Below are 23,069 nucleotides of genomic sequence, written 5' to 3'. Positions count from 1 at the left end.
CTGAGATCATGACCTGAGGCAAAATCAAGATTCAGACTCTTAATGGACTGAGTCACCCAGGGGCCCAGGAAAAGGGCTTTTGATGCTCATGTTTAGGCTGTAAATTTTCCATGGGCAACTGTCCAGATTACTGAATTTAAACTTTTCACTTTAATACTCAATAAATGTACAAGATTAAAAATTAAAGATAAAATTGGAGAGAAGGATAGATCTCTTAAAATGTTTAAAACTATAGCACAAAACTCAACTACAAATGGTTTAATCCATGAGGATGTTTATTTTTTGTCTCTTCATGATGATTAAAAGCAGGTGACTATAAGGGTTGGACTAACATCTCCACTGTCATTAATGTCCAGAGTCATTTTCTGATGTGCCATGTTCATTGGGTTGCTTTTGTATTAAAAAACCTTTCTGGGAGTGCCTGGGTGGCTCAGTCGGTTAAGCCTCTGACTCTGGATTTGGACTCAGTTCATGGTCTCAGCATCATGACATTGTGAGATTGACCCTACGCCCACTGGGAATCTGTTTGGGATTCTCTCTCTCTCCCTCTGCACATCCCCTCTCCCACCACCACTCTCTCTAAAGTAAATAAGTAACATAAATAAAAAATCTTTGAAAGTAATCTTTCTGGCCTATAGCTAAAAATTCTACGTAATTTAGGATCAGATATTCTAGATTATGTAATGTGAAATTTCAAGTTTCTTTATCCCACAAAGAAAGGCAACAAAATAATATTGACATACAAGAATTTGGGAAATAGAGAAATTTCCTAAATTCCCCTCCAGATGGATAATCCCTGCCTCCCAGTATTAAAAAAAATAGCCAGCCACAACTTGATTTATCAGTATAATTTTGATTCTACCTTATTCTCAAACAACAAGAGTGATGTTTTTAAGAACATGCCTTAAGCAGAGTGAGTTCTAAGTTCCTTGGAATGCTCTAGCACATGCTGGTCTGGCTCCACCTCACATCTGACTGCATGCACGACTGCTTTCTCTCGGCTCCATTTTGCTCCAGCTACTCTGGCTTCCCCACTTGGGCATGTTGTATACACTCCTACCCCAGGATCCCCAGATGTGCTTGGTCTATGGTGTTCTTCCCCACTGATATCCTGCCCTCTCTCCTTGCCCTTCCTTCAGGTCCTTATCCAAATGATGCTTTCCAGAGAAACTCTGCCTCATTATCTTGTCTACAGTTGCAGCCTACCCAAACTCTATACTTCTATTTAAATTTTTTTTTTTTTTGTCACCTAAAGCAACACATACATTTTCTGAAGGCTGGGATTTTGGTTTCTTTGTTCAGTGTGATAACTCTGGCACTAAGAATAGTTCCTAATTTGGGAAATTCCCAGGGTTTAGGAAAATTGAGCTTTGTTTCAGGGTCTCAGGCAGAGTGCAAGGTGAAGGTGGCATAGCAACTGAGATTTGTTGCTAAGAGACTAAATATTTTGTACTATGTGTGGTTTTGCTTTCTCTCTCTTTCCAGATGGGACTACGTATTGATGTTTTACATTTTCCTCTTGGCTGTTGAATGTTGTGTGTGTTCAGTGAATGCTTATGTTTATCTTCAGATGGGAAAACTATCCAGACTTATCAGCAATTTCACTCACCCTCTTGGAGGCTGATTGATCTGGCTGGAGGGAAGGGAAAGCTAGCCTTTTGCCTTTGCTACCACCCAACCCAATTTCTGTCCTAGTCTACTTAAAAGAGGATCTAATCTGAGCATAGTTTCCTCAATTTATTTTAAATAAAATCAATGCAGGCTTTAGAAGAGGAGTTGCAGATATTCTTATTATCTTTCAACTTGGTATAAACAGCAATAGGGATATCCATAAGAATAGATTCCAACATAATGTTTACTGATGGTCAGACACCTGTCCACTTAACATACATCAATTTACTGAATGCTCACCACAATCTAATAAGATGTGTACTATGTTTACTCTCATTGTGTATATGAAAGCTTGCAACACAGAGAGTTATGGAATTTGCCTAAGGTCACAAAGAAATGCCAGAGCCAGGAATTACCCCCAAGCAGTCTGGCTCCAGATTGCTCTTAACCACTCTGAGACTATCATGCCTTTATTGTTTCTGGCTTGTAGCTCTTTTATGTGTGTGTGGGTGGGTGTGAAATTGTAAACTTTGTTTGGTTTTGGTAATAACTTCATGTTCTCATTTTATTATAGCTTTTGGTTCATCAAGAATGTATCTTAAATTTAGTAAATAACAGCATCTGTTTTTATGCTCATTTAAAAATTTATTAGCAAGATGCATATCCTACTATTGTATTTCTGGTGAAAAAATATCATATGATCTTTTTGTGTTAAACTTTTAACAAACACTAGATTCTGTTTGCTATTATGTTATTCAGAATTTTGCACGTGTATTCTGTTGGTATGTGATTTTTCTGTCTATATAACACTTTTTTAAAGGTCTGGATCAATATTGTGGTCAAGTTTTCTTCTATACTCTGCTCTATAATCTAAAGAAGTTAAATTCCATGAGAAATATTTTTCCTTGACGTTTTGAAAGGTTTGCTTATGAAAATCATCTTATATTGACTGCTTGCCCAACCATCAGCCCTAAAATCTGGGAATATGATTACTTGATAATTTCTGGGTAAAATTCAGCATTTTCTCAATCTTACATTTCTATTTATATGCAAATCTCTTAGTTGAATCCAGTTTATGCCCCTCTTTGTTTACTTAATTCAGTCTTGGGAAATCACCAGGTTTCTTGGCATTTGTTGTTAGTTCTGTGAGGGCAAGTTGATAAACTTTCTCAGTGACTGATAGCATATTTTATCCAAAGTGTGTTTGGTAAGTGCATTAAGGGAAGAAAGAGGAATTGAAAGAGGCAGAGTATGTCAAAAAAAAAAAAAAAGAAAAAAAAGAAAGAGGCAGAGTAAAATGTCAACCACTTGAGCTTTTAGAAAATTCTATGAGAAATTAAAATTTGTATAATATTTTCTGAATGATTTTTATTTATCAATCACCGAATCAGTCACTTCTTAGTTCATAAATTTCCACGTTGTGTTTTGTTTTATAATGAGTATATATATTTTCTCATAGTCAAATCCTCATTTTTACACAATAGTGTGTGTGACGTATGCATATCTAGCAGAAGTATGAACAAAATATGACAACTCTAATAGCTAAATATTGGAATTTAAATGATGTTTTCTTTTTAAAAAAATATCTTATTGACTTATTCATGAAAGACACAGAGAGAGAAGCAGAGACATGGGCAGGGGGGAGAAGCAAACTCTCTATGGGGAGCCTGATACGAGACTTGATCCCAGAACCCCAAAGCAGACACTGAGCCCAAGGCAGACACTCAAACACTGAGCCACCCATGCATCCCAGTGATGTTTTCTATTATAAAAATGTAACATATTTACAATAATGTGTTAGAAAATTATTCAAAAGATCAAGACTAAAAATTCAATGATCCTATGAACTTATGATAAAACTGGTACCATTCATTTATAAGACTCTATAGATATGTATTTTTTTTTCTTGGATAAATATCTAATATATAGAATTGTAGGATAGAGTAGGTGTACTCTTCATTTTCTTAGAAACCATCAAACAATATTCTGAAGTGGTTGTACTGTTTTTCACTCACACTAACAATATGCCCCTCACCCCTTCCCCTTCTTGGTATTATAGGTCTATTTAATTTTAGCTATTCTAGTGAGATAAAGAAATATTTTGTTTTTCTTTTATTTGCATTTCCCTGATGATTAAAGATACTGAACACCATTTCATGTGTTTAGTGGACATTTATCTATTCTACTTAATAAACAAAGTTTTTGACCGTTTTTATTCAGTTTTGTCTTTCATACTTGTAGGGATTCCTTATATATGCTTACTATGAGTCCTTAGTTAGATTTAAGTATAGCTATTATATTCCCCCTATATGTGGATTAACTTTTCATTTTATTAACTATGATTTTCAGTGATCAAAAAATTTAATTTTGATGAAATTCATTTTGTGAATTTGTTTCTTTTTTGATGTGTCAGTTTTGCTAGGTAACAATTGCTAGTTTTTAAATTCAAACACTAATCTAATTATCGCTGTGAAAGTATTTTGCAGATATAAGAGAGATTATTCTAGAAAATCTAGAATGGGCCTGACTGAATTAGGAGGTGTTAAAAGCAGGGCTAATGTAAGAAGAAAGAATGTAAGAAGAAAGGGAGAAAGAGTTATTTTTCTATATTTTCTTTTAGAAATTTTATTGTTTTAGCTTAAACATTTTCATTTATGATCTATCTTGCAATAGTTTTTGTGTGTGTTATGAGATAATGGGTTAAGCTTATTTTTTCCTCATTTAGATATTCACTTTTTTCCAGTAACATTTATTGAATGTGTTTTCATTCTTGTTGAATTATCATCTTTATCAAAAATTAATTTATCAGGGGTGCCTGGATGGCTCAGTCAGTTAAGTGTCTGACTCTTGATTATTGCTCAGATCAGGCTTGATCTTATGACTCTGGCTCTGCATCTGCCTCTGCACTCAGAGTGGAGTCTGCTTAAGATTTGCTCCCTCTTTCTCTGCCCCTCCTCTCCACCCCTTTGCTAGCTCACTCTTTCCCCCTGTCAAAAAAAAATTAATTTATCAAATACATATGGGCCCATGTCTGGAGACACTGCTTTTTAAAATATTTCTATTATTTCAAGTCTTATTACAATTTCTATCATAATAATTACTATAGCCTTATAGTAAATCTTGAAACCATTCTGTTTAAGATTTCTAAGTTTGGTTTTTCTTTTTTAAGGTCTTAGCCAGTCTGGATGCTTTGCATTTTTACATAAACTTTAGAGTCAACATGTCAAATTCTGCAAATGCATGATAACATCGGTTTATTTCTATACAAATTTAAGGAAGCAGTGTAATACTAATATTAATGATTTTATACATTTATCCTAAAATCTTTGATATCATTATTAATCTCTAATTAATACAATAAGTTGTGTCAATTCAATAACCTCATGTGTACAGCTTTCATGACTTTTCTTATAAAAAGCTCAAGTAGATTAATCAAGAAGGAATTGGTTTTGGTTTTTGTTTTGTTTTTTAATATTGGCAATCACCTTAGGACCAGCTTTCTTCATGTCCATTTGATCTTTTAAAACTAATTTTCCAACTACTTCTCATAATTTAAATCAAATTCACAGTATGAATTTTGCCTCTTTAGTCATCTCTTTGATATTAAAATTATGTTTGCCAGTTGGATGTCTTCAGGGATTTTCCTGAAAGGAATACATTAGTGAGAATGTCCAATATAACATCTACATTTTTCGCTTAAACTGGTTTTATTCTACTAGTGAGACAAGAGGATAAGTCTTTGTGGGATAAATGAAGAAATTCCACCCCAATTTATTTTTAATATTTAATGTTTTAGTACTTTCGTGTAGAGTTGTTTTCACCAAAAAAGAAATTACTTGAATTTTTATGGGGTAGTTTCATGCTTAATAGAATGTAGATACTGTATCATTGGCATTATATCCATTTACTGACCTCCTGAGATCATAGATAAATCACCCTTCTCAGCATCTCTTACAGTTAGGTGTAGTTTTATGGCTTATGTCTGACCAAGGAGTTATAGGTAGAACTAATAAATGCCACCTCCATGTCTAACCATATAGTCTTCTGATCTCTCTCTTCTTTGCAGGCTGGATTAATATACATGTCCGGTGTGACCTGGAAACCATATGTTGAAGATGGCAAAGATTACATTATTGGTCTAGGGCCCTGCAAAGATAGTCCCTCTTTCTCTATCACTGCTACTTAGGCTTATGTGAGTAAAAAATAAATACCTATTGCGATACACTACTGAGACTTGGCAGTGTTACTTATAAGAGCAGTTAGAATTGTCTTGATTAGGGGATCCCTGGGTGGGTCAGCAGTTTAGCGCCTGCCTTCTGCCCAGGGCGTGATCTTGGAGTCCCGGGATCAGGCTCCCTGCATGGAGCCTGCTTCTCCCTCTGCCTGTATGTCTGCTTCTCTCTCTCTCTCTCTCTGCCTCTCATGAATAAATAAATAAATTCTTTCAAAAAAATCCTTATTAAAAAAATAATTGTCTTGATTAATATAAAAATGTTATCTTAACGCAGAGTGCTGCCATGACAAAAATCTAAATGTATGCCATTGGCTTGGTAATTTGGTGGTGAGAAATACTGAAAGTGATGGTAAAAGTTAGATGGCATTGTTGGTGGGAAAGCAAAATGGAAGCACCAACCACCAACCAATCTCTACTTTCATCTTTACATAGAATTCTCTCTCTGTGTCCATATTTCCCCTTTTTATAAGAACACTAGTTATATTGGATCAGAGCACCCTGTTGCAGTAAAACTTTCACTTAACTAATTGCATCTACAATGACACTATTTCCAACTAAGTCCACAGTCTGAGATCCTGGGGGTTAAACCTCCAACATATGAATTTTGTGGGAACACAACTCAACTCATATTATCTATCAAATCTGGAATTATAAGGGAATAGATTCAAATAGAATATTATAAGGAATTTTGGTTGATACTAGCTGAGCATAACAAGGAATATCAAGAAAAAGGTTGGCTAAAATAACAATTGGTTGGTGTAGGCAGACAGAATGTGGATAGAGTGATTACAGAAAAGTGGATTTCAGAGAGTTGGAAAACAATAAACAGTAGGAAATGAGATTAAAATAGCTTCCTACCTGAGCTTGAAGTTTCAAGATTGCTGCTATGAAGTTGAAGGAAATGGAATAGGGAAAGGTGGCAAAAACCAATTTGGGCTTGATAATTATTTTTAGGAAAAAAACCAAAACACTTTTAATGTAGTTATTGGCACATAAAATAGATTAAAAATATACACATAAAAAGCCTATTAAGCCAGTGAAAAAATGAGACCAATTTTTAAAAGGATCTAGCCATTCAAGTTCTAAAACAACCTTTAGACACCAAACACACCAGTGGGAGCTAAGCCATGGAGTTGCCATAGGTGTTCTGATGGTTAATCCTATGGGGTCAACTTGACTGAGCTAAGGGTGCCCAAATAGCTGATAAAAACGGTATATCTGGATGTCTGAAAAGCTGTTTCTGGGACATTAGCATTTGACATGGTAGATTTAAAAAGAAGACTGTCCTCTCCAGTGTGAGTGAGCATCATTTAATCTGTTGGGGGCCTGAACAGAACAAAAAAGTGGAGGGACGGTGAATTTTACATCCCTCTTCTTTATTTTTTTCATCCATCTTCTCCTGCTTTCAGACATCAGAAATCCTGGTCCTCTGGCCTTTGGATCCCATGACTTAAACCAGCAGCCTTCTGGTTCTGAGGCCTTCAGAGTTGGGCTGAACTTTACCACTAGTTTTCCTGCTTCTCCAGCTTACAGGTAACAAATTGATGCATATCTCACCCTCTATATTGTGTGAGCCAATTTCTATAATAAATCTCCTCATATACCTTCATGTATCCTATTGGTTCTGTTACTCTGGGGAGCCCTGACTAATACAGATTTTATCTCCAAACTGACACTGTTGCTCTGCTTTCAGAAGACTAGTCCAATATGCATGCGGTCAAACAGGTTCTGTTTGATATCCATCCCATTGTAAATGGAATCCCATTGCCATCTGTTCATTGTTGCAACTTCCTTTACCAAAGTGGATCCCTCAGGATGACGTAATATTTTGTGGGATTTCACACTTGTAAATCAGATACTCTGTGAGCCCTTGGGTAGTGAGTTGTTCTGCTCCCAAAACGTGCCACTATATTCCATATATTAAATATGCATCAATATCAGCAAGGAAAAAATTGTTGCTCTATGTATTAACAATATTTATACCATCAAGAAAATAAAGCTTACAGTAATAGTAAGATTATGTATTATAAATGTTACCTTCTTTCCCCATGATCACTTTTTTAATTAAAATCAGTTGACAGAACATTAACGTGAACACCAAAATGCATGCTCAGATTAATGAAAATAATAAAACATCTCACTGGTTAGTTAATCAATGCATGAAATTAGAACAATATCAACATGATAATTTTAGCTTCTTGACATGCAGGAAATATAAAACATGTGATATATTTTTTTATTAACAACTTGTAAGACAATATCATAGAAAGAAACATGCTATGCCATCATTGACTACAAAATATATGTCTACTGGAGGGTTTCTTAAGAAGAATGTCACTTTGTCTAAATATCATTGTGTTTCTATAGCAAATTATCTTGTAAGTCACTCTCTAACTTTCAAAGATATTATGCATAGTTTCATAAATTATCACATAAAAGATTTTATGTTCATTTGTTGAAAACATTTAAAAAATTATTTCACAGACATATGTATTTTATTGAAATATAGAGAATTATTGTTTTATGAAATATAGCTTGGAAAATATTAGTCCAATATAAAGCCTATTATCTAGTAATAAAAATGAGATTATTCGCTCTTTTTTTGTAGATATTTTTCACATTTAAGAAAGTTATTTAATTTAGTTTCCTTAAAAGGACATGGCTATTATAATAGCAACAAATCTATTTGACCTATTTTTTAAAGTGCTAAAATAAGATCTGAGAAAGTAAATTAAATAAAATGTAAATATCCCCAGTAAATTATTTTGATTTTATTGATACTGTTGTATTTTATTCTTAAAAACTATCAAATGTTTTTAAAACTTCATTGTTACACATAAAAAAACATATTAAATTTTTATGTATAGAGTACAAAATTGCTTAGAGCTTCTGATCTTATTTTTTGATTTTAGAAATGTTAAAGAAAAAATAATGGCATTTCTGACCATCTTCATTAAGTTGTAATTTACAGAAAATAAAATATACTGATTTAAAATACAGTTTGATAAGTGTGACCATGCATAAACAAGTCAGTCAAGATATACTGATACCCTTTTATATTCCTTACCAATTTGCCTCAGAACATACCATCCTCATCAAGAAACCACTGTTCTGATTTTTATCAAAACATTACATTTTAATATCTGGCTTCTTACACTCAATAAAATACTCATGAGATTCATCCATTTTGTCATTATACATATATATATGTATGTATATTTATATATATGTATACACACAAATATGCACATATACATATGCATATAAGCAATACATTCATTCTTGATGAGTAGTGTTCCATTTTAGGAACACAACAAAATGATGTAAGCAGAGGGAGAAGCAGGCTCCCTGCAGGGACCCTGATGCAGAACTCGATCCCAGGACCCCAGGATCATGACCTCAGCCACAGGCAGATGCTCAAGCACTGAGCCACCCAGGTGCCCCTACAACAAAATTGTTTATCCACTTAATTGTTGATGGACACTTGGGTTCTAATTTTTAGTTATTTTATCCACTTTTTAATTATCATTAGTAAAGCTATTATAAACATTTATTGCTCAAGACTTTGTGTGGACATTAAATTCATTTTATAATAAACAAAAAAATCTGTTGTCCAAGCTAGATATACTGTTTTACACTCTCAGTGTCAACACATGTCTCAATTATTCTACGTCCTTGCAAATATTTGGTTTTGTCAGTCTTCTTGATCTTAACCCTTCACAAGAGTGTAGCTGTTATCTAACTGTGAAAATTTTGGTCCTAGATAGAATGTTACAAAAAACGTGGGGTTTATTTTCATGAAAAAATAAAATTTTAGGATAAGAAACCATAGGACAAATTGGAATTAGATACTGTGAAGTAGATATGTGGGAAAGTCAACCACCAGGAGGAATATTTAAATAATGATGAGATATCTATTCATTCAAAATAAGATATTTGTAACGAAATAACAGTTTTATTTATAATTATATATATATGCTGACTTCATAATTTGTTACCTTATAAGGTCACTCTGGAGAGTGAAAAGGATGTTAAAGAATAAATAAAATAATACAAATTAAACACATATTTGTTGACTAAAAATTTGGTTTAATTATATTGATGAATCTGTAAAATAATTTTGTGCAAACAAAATTTTAAAATTCGTTTTTGAAAAATAAATAACATCCATATACATTTAACAAGTTTATAAAAATGATTTCATTGATTATCTAATAATAATGATGTACATGTTTTAATATTTAAATTCTGTACTTGTGATTTAGGATATCTTGACATGTGGAAAGAGCAATTTAGATTCTTACATTTGATAAAATCAATTTATATTCTATACCAGGATCAGATGCATTTAAGAATCCTTCCATTTTGTAACACCTAGATTTCACAAAACAATCAAAATAACCACAAATATAAATCATTATCTGATAAATTATTTAAAATATTTGCTAAAGAAAGCGTCTCTGAAAGAAGGCCAAAAGCAATTTCTGTGGAATTAAAATTGCATGTGACAAACTTATACCTGAGAATATCTTCTAACAGAAAGTGTTCTTCACTGTGCAAGTCTATTAACATCTATAGTGATAAGATTTTTATGAAGCATATTACAGCCCAGTGAGATAAGCTGATTGATACCAACAATTCCAAATTAAATTATCATAAATCTGACTTTAAATAAATGTACATACACCTTCAAACAACTAAGAAATAATAAGAGCATGGGAAACAAAAAAGTCTTTAGAAATAACCAGAGATATGGCTTTAAAGGCAGATATGAAAAACAATCATCAAAATGTGCATATATGGGACACCTGGGTGGCTCAGTGGTTGAGCCTCTGCCTTTGGCTCAGGGTGTGATCCTGCGTCCTGCAATTGAGTCCCACATCAGATTCCCTCTGAGGAGCCTGCTTCTCTCACTGCCTATGTTTGTGCTTCTCTATCTGTCTCATGAATAAATAAATAAATCGTTTTAAAAATGTGCATACATATCCCAAACATAATTTGTTTATGTTATATTTCATGCTCAAATTATCAATATAAAATGATTATAAAATGTTTTTAAGAAAATTATATATACTACTTTCATGTTTTAGAAAGGATTTTATGGGTTTTTTTTTATTTTATATTTTAAAATAGTTTTTGAACAGTATTCTCAAAGAGCCATTTAAAATTGTCAAGCAAAAAAATAAAATAAAATAAAATTGTCAAGCAATAATAAAGATGTTGGCAACTCTCCAACTTGTCCTTATTTGGAGAGTGGATGTTATAGTTATTTGGTGATATAAATTCTGAGATAAATCTATAATTCACTACAACCTTGCTCAGGATTCTCATAGAAATTTTTGTGGAACTCAAACTGATTTTTAAATTTATATAGAAAGCTAAAAACATTGTTTTGTCATATACTATTGTAAATCCATGTGCATAAAGCTATGTGACTTTATAAAGTATAAACTGATAGAGCAATTCTGGATAGGAAAATAGATCAAGTCTAGAAATAGAAATATGAATACCTAGATATATGATGCCTGACAAAGCTGCCATTACATACCAGTGAGAAAGAACAGAATGGACAATAGATACCTCTGAAACATGAGAAAATAGATATTTTTGTTACTTTACACCATCCTGAAAAATCAATTTCATGTTACTCAGAGACTTTAATGTGCAAAGCAAACCTTAAAAATTTTGAAGCAAATTTGGGGGGTGGTGTCACTATAATTTCAGGGTAGGGAGAAAATTCTTAAGCCATATATTATTATACACAAGCCGTAAAGGAAAATATTAATGCATCTTTTCTAACAGGAAATATTCATAAAAGTTTCTGTTCATCAAAAAAGACGACATAAAAATTAAAAAGAGCAAAAGAGTGGGAGAAAGTACTTTCAGTTCAGTGTAGTTTCTGAATATTAAAAAAAGGAATCATCCTACTCTTCAATTAGAAAAAGACTCAATGTTATGAATAGATAATTTCCTGAAAGGGGAAAACGCAGTACAGATGAAGAGCACATGACTAAAGGCTGACAAATTTAAAAAATGCCTCAGAAGGGAGCAAGGGACAGGTACGCTGTGCTCTAGTTGAAGTGTAAACTGGTAGAGCAATTCTGGAGAGAAGTCTGGCAATACTTAATGAAATTAATGGTGTATATACCATATGAAGCAGGTGTCCTATTCTAAGACCTGTAACTCAGAAGAACTGTCACACATCACAAGAGGGTTAGAGAAGAGTACATTTCTCAGAGCATTACTGATCACAATGGGATCAGTAGACAAGCTAAATGGCCACCTGTATTAGGGTGTGGGGGGTGCTGAAACAAAGTTACACAGACTGGGTGGCTTAAATCACAGAAATATATTATCTAATAGCTCTGGAGGCCAGAAGTCTGAGCTCAAGGTGTCAGCTGGGCTGGCTCCTCAAGAGGACGCTGAGGGAAATCTGTTCTATCCCTTCCTCTAGCATCTGGTGTAAGCGGGTAGTCTGCAGCATACCTTGGCTTGTAGGAGCATCACCTCACCTCTTACTTTATCTTCACTTGGTGTTCTCCCATGTGTAGAGCTGTCACTGCATCCAACTCTCCCCTTCTTACAAGGGTATCAAACATACTGGGTTCTAATGCTAGTCTATGCTAACGATCTCACCTTAACTTGGTTAAATCTGCAACAACCCTATTTCTCAATTTCTCAATGAAGTCACATACTGTGGTCGTGGGGGGCTAGGACTTCAGCATTTCTTTTATTGGGGGTGACATAATTTAACCCATAACATTCCCAGTAAGGATATCAGTGGTTAAAACATAGAGGATGCTTCAAAGGAGTGCATAAGGATGGGAAAGGAATGCATGTCCAGAATAAGAGTGAAGGGGATAATAAAATAAAACGAAACATTTGAACTGGATTAAAAGTGAAATATAATGAAATATGAAAAGGAAGCAAATAAAACAGATCTTGGATTTAGAGAATTGATTACAACTATGTGTCATATGCTGAGTAATAGTATTAATTTAATTCTGTGCTCCAGAATTCTGAAGATAAAACCAAATACATTTAGATATCAGGAGATTCATGCAAACAGTTTTGTCTCTATCTTTTCTGGAAAAACTCAAATGTCTTTCTTCCTCTGTGGCAATAAAAATACTGTGCAGAGTAGCAGGAACCTTTGAGAAGGGGCTTGTGTTCTTGCCGGAAGTAGCCTTCAATGGGACTTCACTCAGCTCAGCCATCAGCTTGAAGTAAGAATTTGAGCTTCTGACTCTATTTCAGGGTGTCCCCCAGGATAGGTGAGGCAATGCAAGTCAAGGAAAATGTTGATCTTAACCAGAATATACCATGTTGAAAGTGTATTCTTAAACTTGCATCCATGTGTGGTAATTTTTTAAACTCATTAATCCAAGCCCTTTACCTACAATTTTAACCATATTAGTACTACTTTCAATTCAGAGGTCATCCAGGAATCTCTCTCTTTTGGTCTCAAATTTTGTTTATTTCATTTGCAGACATTTTTTTTTCACTACTGTGTGTTGTATGTATAAGGAGTGGTTACGGTTACTAGAATTATTGGAAATAACATCTTTGTTTTAGAATATAATATTTTGCTCATTTGTTATAATGCATTTTATTTCTCATTGTTAAACCTGACCCTCTCTCATCTGCATGTCTTTAAACTTCATAATGCCATTTTCGAACAAAAACAATTTATGCTTCAGTTCACTAAGCGCTGTAGATTTTCTGTCTAGAATGGCTGCAGTAGTTGTGACTTCCAGAACAGTACACAAAAGTGTCTCTTTTCTTACACCTCCTCTTATGACACCTGCTTCCTATTTGTTATTACTTTTTAAAATATGTGAAAATTTCTACCTGTCCCCAGTAATTATTGTAAGATAATGCAACACACACACACACACACACACACACACAGTCACTTTTGGAGTCCTTAATATGTTTTCTTCCAAGTAGACTTTTCATTTTTCCCAAGGATTGTTACATAAATGGTATTTTATTAGCAGGTCAGCTCTCTTTAGATTTTGTGAAAGCCAGAAAAGAGTCTTTAAGCTTATTACTTTGGGAGTGATTTAACCAAAATTACCTATCTTCTTCTAGAGATGAGTGATGAATCACAGAGGTGATATAATTCTAAATCTCATCAAAGCAAAACCACATACTTTTATATTTAGAAATAAATGAATCACTAGGAAAAGGAGGAATAATATGTTATTAGAATAAAAAAGACAACAGAATCAAAGTTTCTTTTCCTCTCGTACAGTGACAAAATTCAAACTATAACCTTTGCAAAGAATTTACAGAATACATTTAATTTAGATGTGGATTGCATCAGAAATCCATAAAAATTAAGCCAGTAGAGTTATTAAGTGAATACATGAATACATGAAAGCTTGTCTTTCATTACAGCAAAGAAGAGCACACATATTCTTTTCTGGTTGCAACTGACTTCTTTTTCCCTAATTCATAGCTCCTCTAAGAAATGGCAATTGTTTTAGACTGCACTAAATAGACTCAATTTGCTTACAGAATTTACTTGAAGTAGTTCAACCACACAATTTGTTTCATAGGTAGAAGATGAAGAGGTGTGATGCAAGCAAAGCTTTGATGTGTGCTTGTGTGTTTGTACTTCCCTTTGCTTGTCTTTGCTATAGCCATGAGAAGGGTGATCTGGGGAGGTGCTTAGCCATTTAGCCTGACTCCCAAACAAGATGTGCAGCAGACTGTGATGGCCACACTGTCAAGCACCCCCTGGATTACCCCCCACCCCCTCCCAGCTAACTCACACATCGGATCCACAGACACATAAGAAAAGTGTTCTTGCTATTTGCCCTGGGAATTTGGGGCTGTGTATCTGAAACAATAACTGTCAGCTCCAGGCTGCATTAGAAATTTTGGATATTTTTGATTGTCAGATGTAGATTGAGTCCTTTATGTAATTCCTGTTTTTTCTTCATCTCAGAAAAACATTCATTATTTCTCTGATTATTATTTCTATGTCATTACTTGTGTTCTCTTCTTAGGGAAACTCAAGCAGATTTGTGTTGAATTTTTATTCTCTGTCTTGAGATTTGTGTCTTTTCATCGGCCACATTTTCATCTGAATTCCGAATGGAATCCTTATATATTTCCTCAACCTCATTGAATCAGTTTTCTGTAAGCCAGTTTGAATAGAGTTTTAAACCCTTTGTTGTACATTTTCTTTTTCAATTATACACTCCGGCTTTGCTTTTATTAATATTTGATTCCTCACTTTTGCTTTTCCTTAGTTCGGAATGAGAACACAAGTTATCTTACACATTTTTCTATTTTCCACAATAAATTCCTATTAATGCACCCTAGTGGTCTCAATGATTTCTATTGAATTCCTCTTTAGATCATAAGCTGAACATGAATTGTTAGTCAGCTCCCCATAGTCAAATGCAGATGTTCAATTTTTTGTGTGTATCTGCTACCCTGAGGAGGAAACTCCTAATTTCTGCTCTGCTCTTAATTCTGGCCCATAATGTCCTTTTATGTCTCCAAATACAGAGCATGCAGGGAGGAAAACCTAGCATTCTGAACAGCAGTTTTCAATACTAGCCTATTAATAAAGCACTTGATAAATTTTTCCCCTAAAATTCGCACTTGTCTGTTAGTTACAGATGCTCTAGCTTCCTGAAACACATTAGTTATCTAACAAATGTTGTTTTTAAATAAATGAATAAATACATATGCCAGTGCGTTTCCAAGTTAACTTATGAAAGTAAACGTCATTTTATTTTTAAAGTTTCTTTGATTGTTTAATGGTCATTTCTTTTGGGAAAACTGTGATATATATTTCCCCTGCACCTATTCCTACAAATTTGTTAAGAACAGGCTATCAATATCTCCATTTCTTACTTAGTTTACTTCCCTAGTTCTTATCCCATATAAGCTGGAAAAAATGTGCATTTAATAAAACAGAGCATATCATGCATGAAGCTCTTTTAAGAGAGCTCTATTTAAGAGCTCTTTGAATGTCAAATTAGAATTTTGCTTTAGTTGTGTTAGATATTCCTATTTAAAAAGAAGTACAATTTTTAAAGAAAGCTAAACTGAAAATCTTGGCTAACAGAAAAATGTAGATATCATTAGATTCTCCTCTATATCTGTTCTTAAGTCTATTCTACCCTGGTCCATACCCCCCAAAACTGACTTGAAATAAAAAAGGAAAGATAGGGAACATATGCGTCTATGGGAGGAGAATATGAGTAGGCCTTTAAGAGTGACCTAGCTGTGAAGATATTTTTCTTTTCCCAAATTAAACATTTAATTTTTAATGAGGAAATTAAGAGAAAAGTTTAATTAACTTGCTCAAAGCCACAAAATGGAATACATTATCAATTCATACATGTGGAAAAAATACCTTCACTTTTAACTTAATATTGAAATGTCTGCAAACCCTTTCAGGGTGAAACAAATTGCAGAGAGTTGGGAAAACATATTTAAACTGCATAAAGGATAGGTATGGCTAGAGGTATAGGTCTAAGAGTCAAAAGGAAGAGAACTTTGAACTCCTCCCATGAGATTGGCCAGGAGGAAATGAGACAGTTCTGTTAGCAGCAGTCAAAAATGTCTACAGCAAGACATTGAAAAATACCAAATAGGAAGGACCTAGGAATTCACACATCAGAGTGAAAGTCACAAGCAAGAGCCACACCATGAACATTTAGGGGAAAAAGAGGTCACAGGACATGGGAGCCAGAGGCTATGGAAATGTGAGAAAGCCCGTGTAATCCTGGAAACAAAGTTCTGCTATTACAGGGATCTTTTCAGTGAGAGATAAATGAAACTTTCCATCCATGCTACTCATCCATGCTGGACCTTAGTGTTAATACTTGTCAAATGCCATAGAAAATATAGAAAGGAGGAAGATTAAGAAGATATCACTGGATTCTAATAATTGTAAAATATCTGCAATCATTATATGACCACGTTCTGCAGTGGAGTCTAATGAAAGATATCAAGGAGTTGAAGGGTGAGTGATAACAATTACAATTCTAATCTCTAAGGGAATGTACTAGTACTTTGTATTACATATTAGACAAGATAGGTAACATATCTAATGCAACCCTATAGTCCTACAGTGTAGTCATTCAAGGAAAGTTAGTTTTCTGAATGTTGAATAAGAGTGGAAGTAAAGAGGGTAAGTTCGGGGTGCCTGGGTGGCTCAGTCAGAGTCTGACTCCTGGTTTCAGCTTAGGTCATGGTCTCAGAGTTGCAGGATCAAGCCTCACATTGGGCTCTATACTCAGTGCAAAGTCTGCTTGTCCCTCTCTCTCTCCCTCTGTACCTTCCTGCACTCTCTCCTGTCTCATGAATAAAATCTTAAAAGAAAAAAAAGGAGTATAAACTCTACTTTCTATGTGTCTCTGTGAAAGAAAGGAGTGGAGTCAAAGCCAACCATGAGGAAGGGACAGGATCATTGCATTTAATTCTTAAAAATCAATATTTGTTTAAAAAATTTTAAAAGGTATTTTTTATCGAGAAAGGTAGAGTGCATTAGTTTGTCTACCCATCAGAAATGGAGAACTTCCAAGTAAAGTTTTTTAAATATGATAATAATTACTGAAATAAAATAAATTCTTATTGCCTTTGAAATGTACACATTAGAATGCAAATGATTCTGTTATATAAGCTGTTACCTCCCTAGAACCAATAAATTCCATAAATTATTATTGTGGAAAATCAAAAGGCAAAATAATAATGCAACTATAAATCTTATGTCATGAACAGTGTGTGATAATTTTATTTAATATATCTGCTAACAACTTACTCTTTTGAATACAGGGGAGTTAACTATTTATTTTGTTGTTTAATACATTATTTAATGCAATAGCTTCCTTTCCACGGAGTTTGCTCTTTGGAGCACTTAATAATAGGAAGTATTTAATCATCTCAAAGCAATATCGGGTGGTAGCCAAGACTGTGAATTATATGAATTTATAAGATTTATAAGTCACATTTCCTTCAAAACCCTCACATTGACATTTTTAAATTAATAACAAGGATGGAATAGAAAATAATGCTTTGAAGGATTAAGTTCTGGAAATTTTAGAAGGATTTTTAAGTGCAGTTACCAACAAAAGAAAATAAAACATCCCTTATACATCAGCAAGCAGCCGCCCATGGCTCTCACAGATGAAATTGCACAGCAATAGAGCTTTTTATCTCTATTTTCCACTGTGCATGTTTTTTCCTTTGGGAAAATTGTTCCTGCTTTTTTTTCTTGACTCAAGTCTCTCACCTCTCCCATAACATACTAGTCATTAGACACCGAATATCTGGAAACAGTCCACATGGAGTTGTTTCCTCCAGTCCTCAGAGGTATGCCTAGAATATTTTATATAACAGGTAGTTGGCAGAGTGCAGGGCAGACATTATTTCTGGCAAAAAGAGATAGAGTGTCATGACTGAAATTCGCCATCCAGAATTGCCTGACATTAGCTTCATCTGTTCACCACGCCTTGGCTCTGACTATCCCTCTACTCAATGGATACTCATTTAATCAACCTTCATCCTTCAACCTTGATCCTTTAATATCAATTGATAGACTAAATTATCAGAAAATAAACAAACAAAAAAGGCAGGAAACAGGACAATGAATAAAGGAGTGGTAGCATATGCCTTTGTATTCTAGAAAATGTAGTCCTGAGATACAAAATATCTGCTCAAGTGAGGTAGCAAAGAAGAACCTTGTTAACAATGCACATGGAAATTAATGTTTTTCATGAATTCTGATGGTTCAGATAGATTCATGCATTAAAGGATTTATTTTATTCCAGTACAATCCTAATAGATAGACTTACTTAGATTCTAGAAAGTGTCACATCTCTGTGAAGTTCAGAGTACAGAATAAAACAATACAGACACTCTGGCTCCTGAAACATTCTCTTTAACTAGAACTCTCTTCATCTAAGCAATGGTAGACTAAAACAAAACAAAAAAAATTGCATTTATGCCAAATAACTATAAAATGAAGAAACAGAGTTATCAACCCAAAGAAAGAGAGGAAGGGCATACCACAGGCATGTTTTAGTTGCAAGCAACAAAAGTACAAACTCATACAATATTAAACAGAAAGAAGGAAGGTATTGGTTCTTGTATCCAAAATGCAGATGATTCTTATTTTTCATTCAACAGATGTTTGTGTGTACCTTTTTATTTTCTATTCCAGACCTGATCAGAGAATAAAAGAGATTTCCTTACTTTGTGGACATTGCAATTTAGGAAGGAAGGTAAATAAGTCTTTATAGAGAAACTCCTAGATGTATATGCATATAGTTACATGCTGTAATCTGCACTTAGGGCCACTGGACTGTGCTTATCAGAGTTATCTCCTCTCTGTGTACTGGCATCCTTCTCTAGTGGAGTTTTGCCATGTGTGGAAAAAAAAAACAATTGCCATCTGTGGGATCACAACCCTGTAGCACTGGAATCAAAGGGGAAAAATAGATTCCTCTCTAGTGCATTGTGGAAAAATCTCAGGAAGGAGTTTCGATGGACATGACTGAGTCCATATGCAAACAAAACTGGTTAAAAGCTTTAAAAAATGAAACATAAAGCAGAAAAATAAACACTTAAAATACTAGCAAAATGTAAATGCATAGTAAACAGGTTAGCAGCTGGGATGAACTATCCAAGCCTAGCAGCAGTGGGGAAAATCATAAAGAAAAATATGGATAATGTTTTTAATCCTTCAAAATTAAAAATAGAAGACTAGACTCAAATGTAAGTATAAGCTTGGGAAATATAGAAAAAATAATACAGAATGTTTATTAAGAAAAAAACATTAAAAACCCAAAATAAAAGGAATAACAATTTTAAAAATTTTAGAAAAAAAAAGACGCTAGAAAGAAAATGCAAAGCACCAATAAGCTTATGGAAAAATGTGGACACCACAAAAAAATGTGGACAAATAATCAGGAGCATAAAATAAAAATAGTTTCTTATTGTAATCAAGACAATCTGGTATTGGCATAAAAACAGACATTGAAGAATGAAAGAAAATAAAATCCAGAAATAGACCTACACATATATGGTCAAATAATTCTTGTGTTTTGTTTTTTTTTTTTTTTTTTTTTTAGATTTTATTTGTTCATGAGAGACACCAAGAGAGGCAGAGACACAGTGAAGAGAAGCAGGCTCCTTGCAGAAAGCCTCATGGGAGACTCAATCCCAGGACCCCAGGATCATGCCCTGAGCCAAAGGCAGACGCTCCTCCACTGATCCACCCAAGCATCCCTGGCCAAGTAATTCTGACGCACATGCCAAGTTAACTCAATGGGAAAAGGGCAATCTTTTCAACAAATGGTGCTACAACAATTGTGCATCTATAGGCAAAAAAGAAAGAACACATGATCCCTAATCCTCCAGCACACACAACAATTAAGGTGAATCAAAGACTCAAATATAACAGCTAAAACCATAAAACTTCTAGAAAAAATCAAAGAAAAATCTTTGTAATATTGGATTAGGCCCAAACTCTTTAGGCAGGACATGAAAAGCACGGCCCATAAAAGAACTGTTGACTTTGCATTCATTTTAATATTCTATTGTTATTTCTTTCCTTATTTTGTGTCTATTTCTTCTGTTTTCTCCCACAGGAATCCTAACCAAATATAACTTGACAGTTTGTAGATATCTTTCCTTATCTCTTACTTTCTTTGCTGTATTTTCCTTTTATTTGTCTTGTGTGCTATATTTGCATGGGATTTTCTCATATCCCGCATCATGGATATTTCTGAGAACATTAATTACATGTATCTTAATGTCAATTTCTATTTTAATAATATTTTCCTGTAATTTAAAAAAAATTTTCTGCTGCTATGCTCTTGAAATATTTGTTGATTTTTCATTTGTTTACTTTTTGGGGCCCAACACTCTGCAGCCTTAGATTAGCAGAATGCCTACAGGATTTTTTGGTGGCTTCTTTCTGTGGTATAAGTATAAGCAGATTCCTGCCTCTATTTTAAATTATCATTTGTCAGGAGCTCAGCTGAGCTGGAACACAGCTGAGCTGCTGGGTGTTGTAGCAGCTGATCAGTGCAACAATGAGTCAAAAATGGAGAGTCAGTGTTTGTGGTTTTAAATCATCACCAAATTATATGGCCCACCAAGCTAATTTCCTGTTTGCTTATTAATTTTTATAATGGCAATATGTTCATTAACTTGTTTTAAATATTTTTAGCATTTTTATTGACATGATGCATTTGGATGAGTGTGAACATGTATTTGAAAGATGTGTCCCTGTATCTCATTGCTCACTGTAGTTATCTCTGCAGAGTGGAAGGAAAGAGGTAATGCCTTTCAATTGATAGTTCAGACACTTCTACATTATATGACTGCCTTTCAGTTTTGGTGTAATAATTTTGCAATTAAAAAAGTAAGAAAAAATCATCAGCAAGGTCAAACGCTACTGGAAGGTTAAATAAGATTAAGTGCTGATTTATTTTTTTACTTAGCAAAAAGTAGGTCATTGGTAACCTTGACAACCATGATTTTAGTGACTGAGTTTAGTAAAGTCAAATGAGAACTTTTTAAATTGTTAGGCAGTTAAGTCTAATTTATTAACTCAAAGTATTTTAATATTGATTAAAACGATTCACAAGAAAGATTCCTAAATAAGCAAAATTTTAAGATGATGAATATAAAGACAAAGACAGGGTGATCATACAGATCTTATGCTTCTCTAGATAGTACACACTAATATATGAAGGAACTTTCTGATAAATTATATTTTAAATATCTGCATTTGATATTTAATCATTACATTTAATATTAATGGCTATCAGATATGAAAATTTTTTATTTTAAGGGCATAATACATTCTTTTTGAAATGAATTTTGAATATTTAAAAGAACTTAATATTTGAAAATTAAACTTACATTATCATACTGCTGATCCTGAATCATCAGTTTTTATGAGCTTACATACTAACTTGTGAAATAGGTATTTTCAGCTTAAAACAGATCATATAATTAATTATTTGGAATGATCTTAGTATAAGTGTGAGAGACTACACTATATTTTCTTTAGTATTGTTTAATTGTTAATATTTGGGCAACACTTAGCAAGTCATGCAATTAATTTGCTGGTGTGTAAGAGTAATTATAGCAGCACTTCTCATCCAGATATTTTTTTTTTCCTCTATGGGTAACTATTGTTTGTAAGATTCCTGTCAAGGAAAGAAAAACAGTTGGATTTAATGAACCAGAAAAATAGAAAGATATGTTTATTAACTGGAAGGATTCAGTGATTTGAAGTCAATACAAGTCAATTTATTTTAAATGATATAAACAGAATAATGGGAAAGAAGTAAGCCAAATGAATATCTCAACATTCTCCATCTAGGGACATATATTTTGGCAGAATATGAATATCCAGAGAAAATACAGATGTAAAGAAGAATTGGCTTCACTAACCTACAGTCATATTTCACCTGCTGTCCAACTGTCCTTGATGAAGATTAGATTGGTTTCAAACCATCTCCTCAGGAACTCTGGGGTGGCGGGTTTTGAGGATTGACAAACTGGCTTTAACCGAAACAACTAAACTTTATTATTCCTGGTAGGTTTCCTATGAATAAAGTTTTCACTACCAAATTGTTTTAAATACCAAAAACAATAAAATTGAGAATATTTTTCCTATTGCCATTCTTTTTTTCCTTTTCTTCTTACACGATTACCCTACTTTGTGGCATTTTTAATATTTCTCATACATAAAATGGTATTTTGTTATTTTATTAGAAGTTATGCTGATTTAAAATTCTTTTTCATGTCTTGTATTTATATATCATTTACTATCCTCTATCAATCCATCTATTTATTTTGTATATTTTTTTTAATTGGAGTTCGATTTGCCAACATATAGTATAACACCCAGTGCTCATCCTGTCAAGTGCCCCACTCAGTGCCTATCACCCAGGCACCCCATCCCCCCACCCACCTCCTTTTCCACTACCCCTTACTTGTTTCCCAGAGTTAGGTGTCTCTCATGTTCTGTCACCCTCACTGATATTTCCCACTCATTTTCTCTCCTTTCCCCTTTATTGCCTTTCACTATTTTTTATATTCCCCAAATGAATGAGACCAGATAATGTTTGTCCTCTGACTGACTTCACTCAGCATAATACCCTCCAGTTCTATCCATGTTGAAGCAAATGGTGGGTATTTGTCATTTCTAATGACTAATATTCCTTTGTATATA

The 23,069-nt window shown here is 33.8% G+C and overlaps 1 long non-coding RNA gene across 1 annotated transcript; it reads left to right on the top strand.

Moving 5' to 3' along the window:
- The first annotated feature begins 5,677 nt into the window (after positions 1–5,677).
- LOC140600031 (uncharacterized) lies at positions 5,678–22,516 on the top strand. The gene is made up of 3 exons (XR_012003226.1): positions 5,678–5,803; positions 7,255–7,378; positions 19,948–22,516. It is a non-coding gene; the product is annotated as an uncharacterized lncRNA (long non-coding RNA).
- The last annotated feature ends 553 nt before the right edge of the window (positions 22,517–23,069 follow it).

The sequence above is a fragment of the Vulpes vulpes genome, chromosome 1 (assembly GCF_048418805.1).
Source record: "Vulpes vulpes isolate BD-2025 chromosome 1, VulVul3, whole genome shotgun sequence".
NCBI classification, from domain to species: domain Eukaryota; kingdom Metazoa; phylum Chordata; class Mammalia; order Carnivora; family Canidae; genus Vulpes; species Vulpes vulpes.
This window is presented reverse-complemented; position numbering and strand designations above follow the sequence as displayed.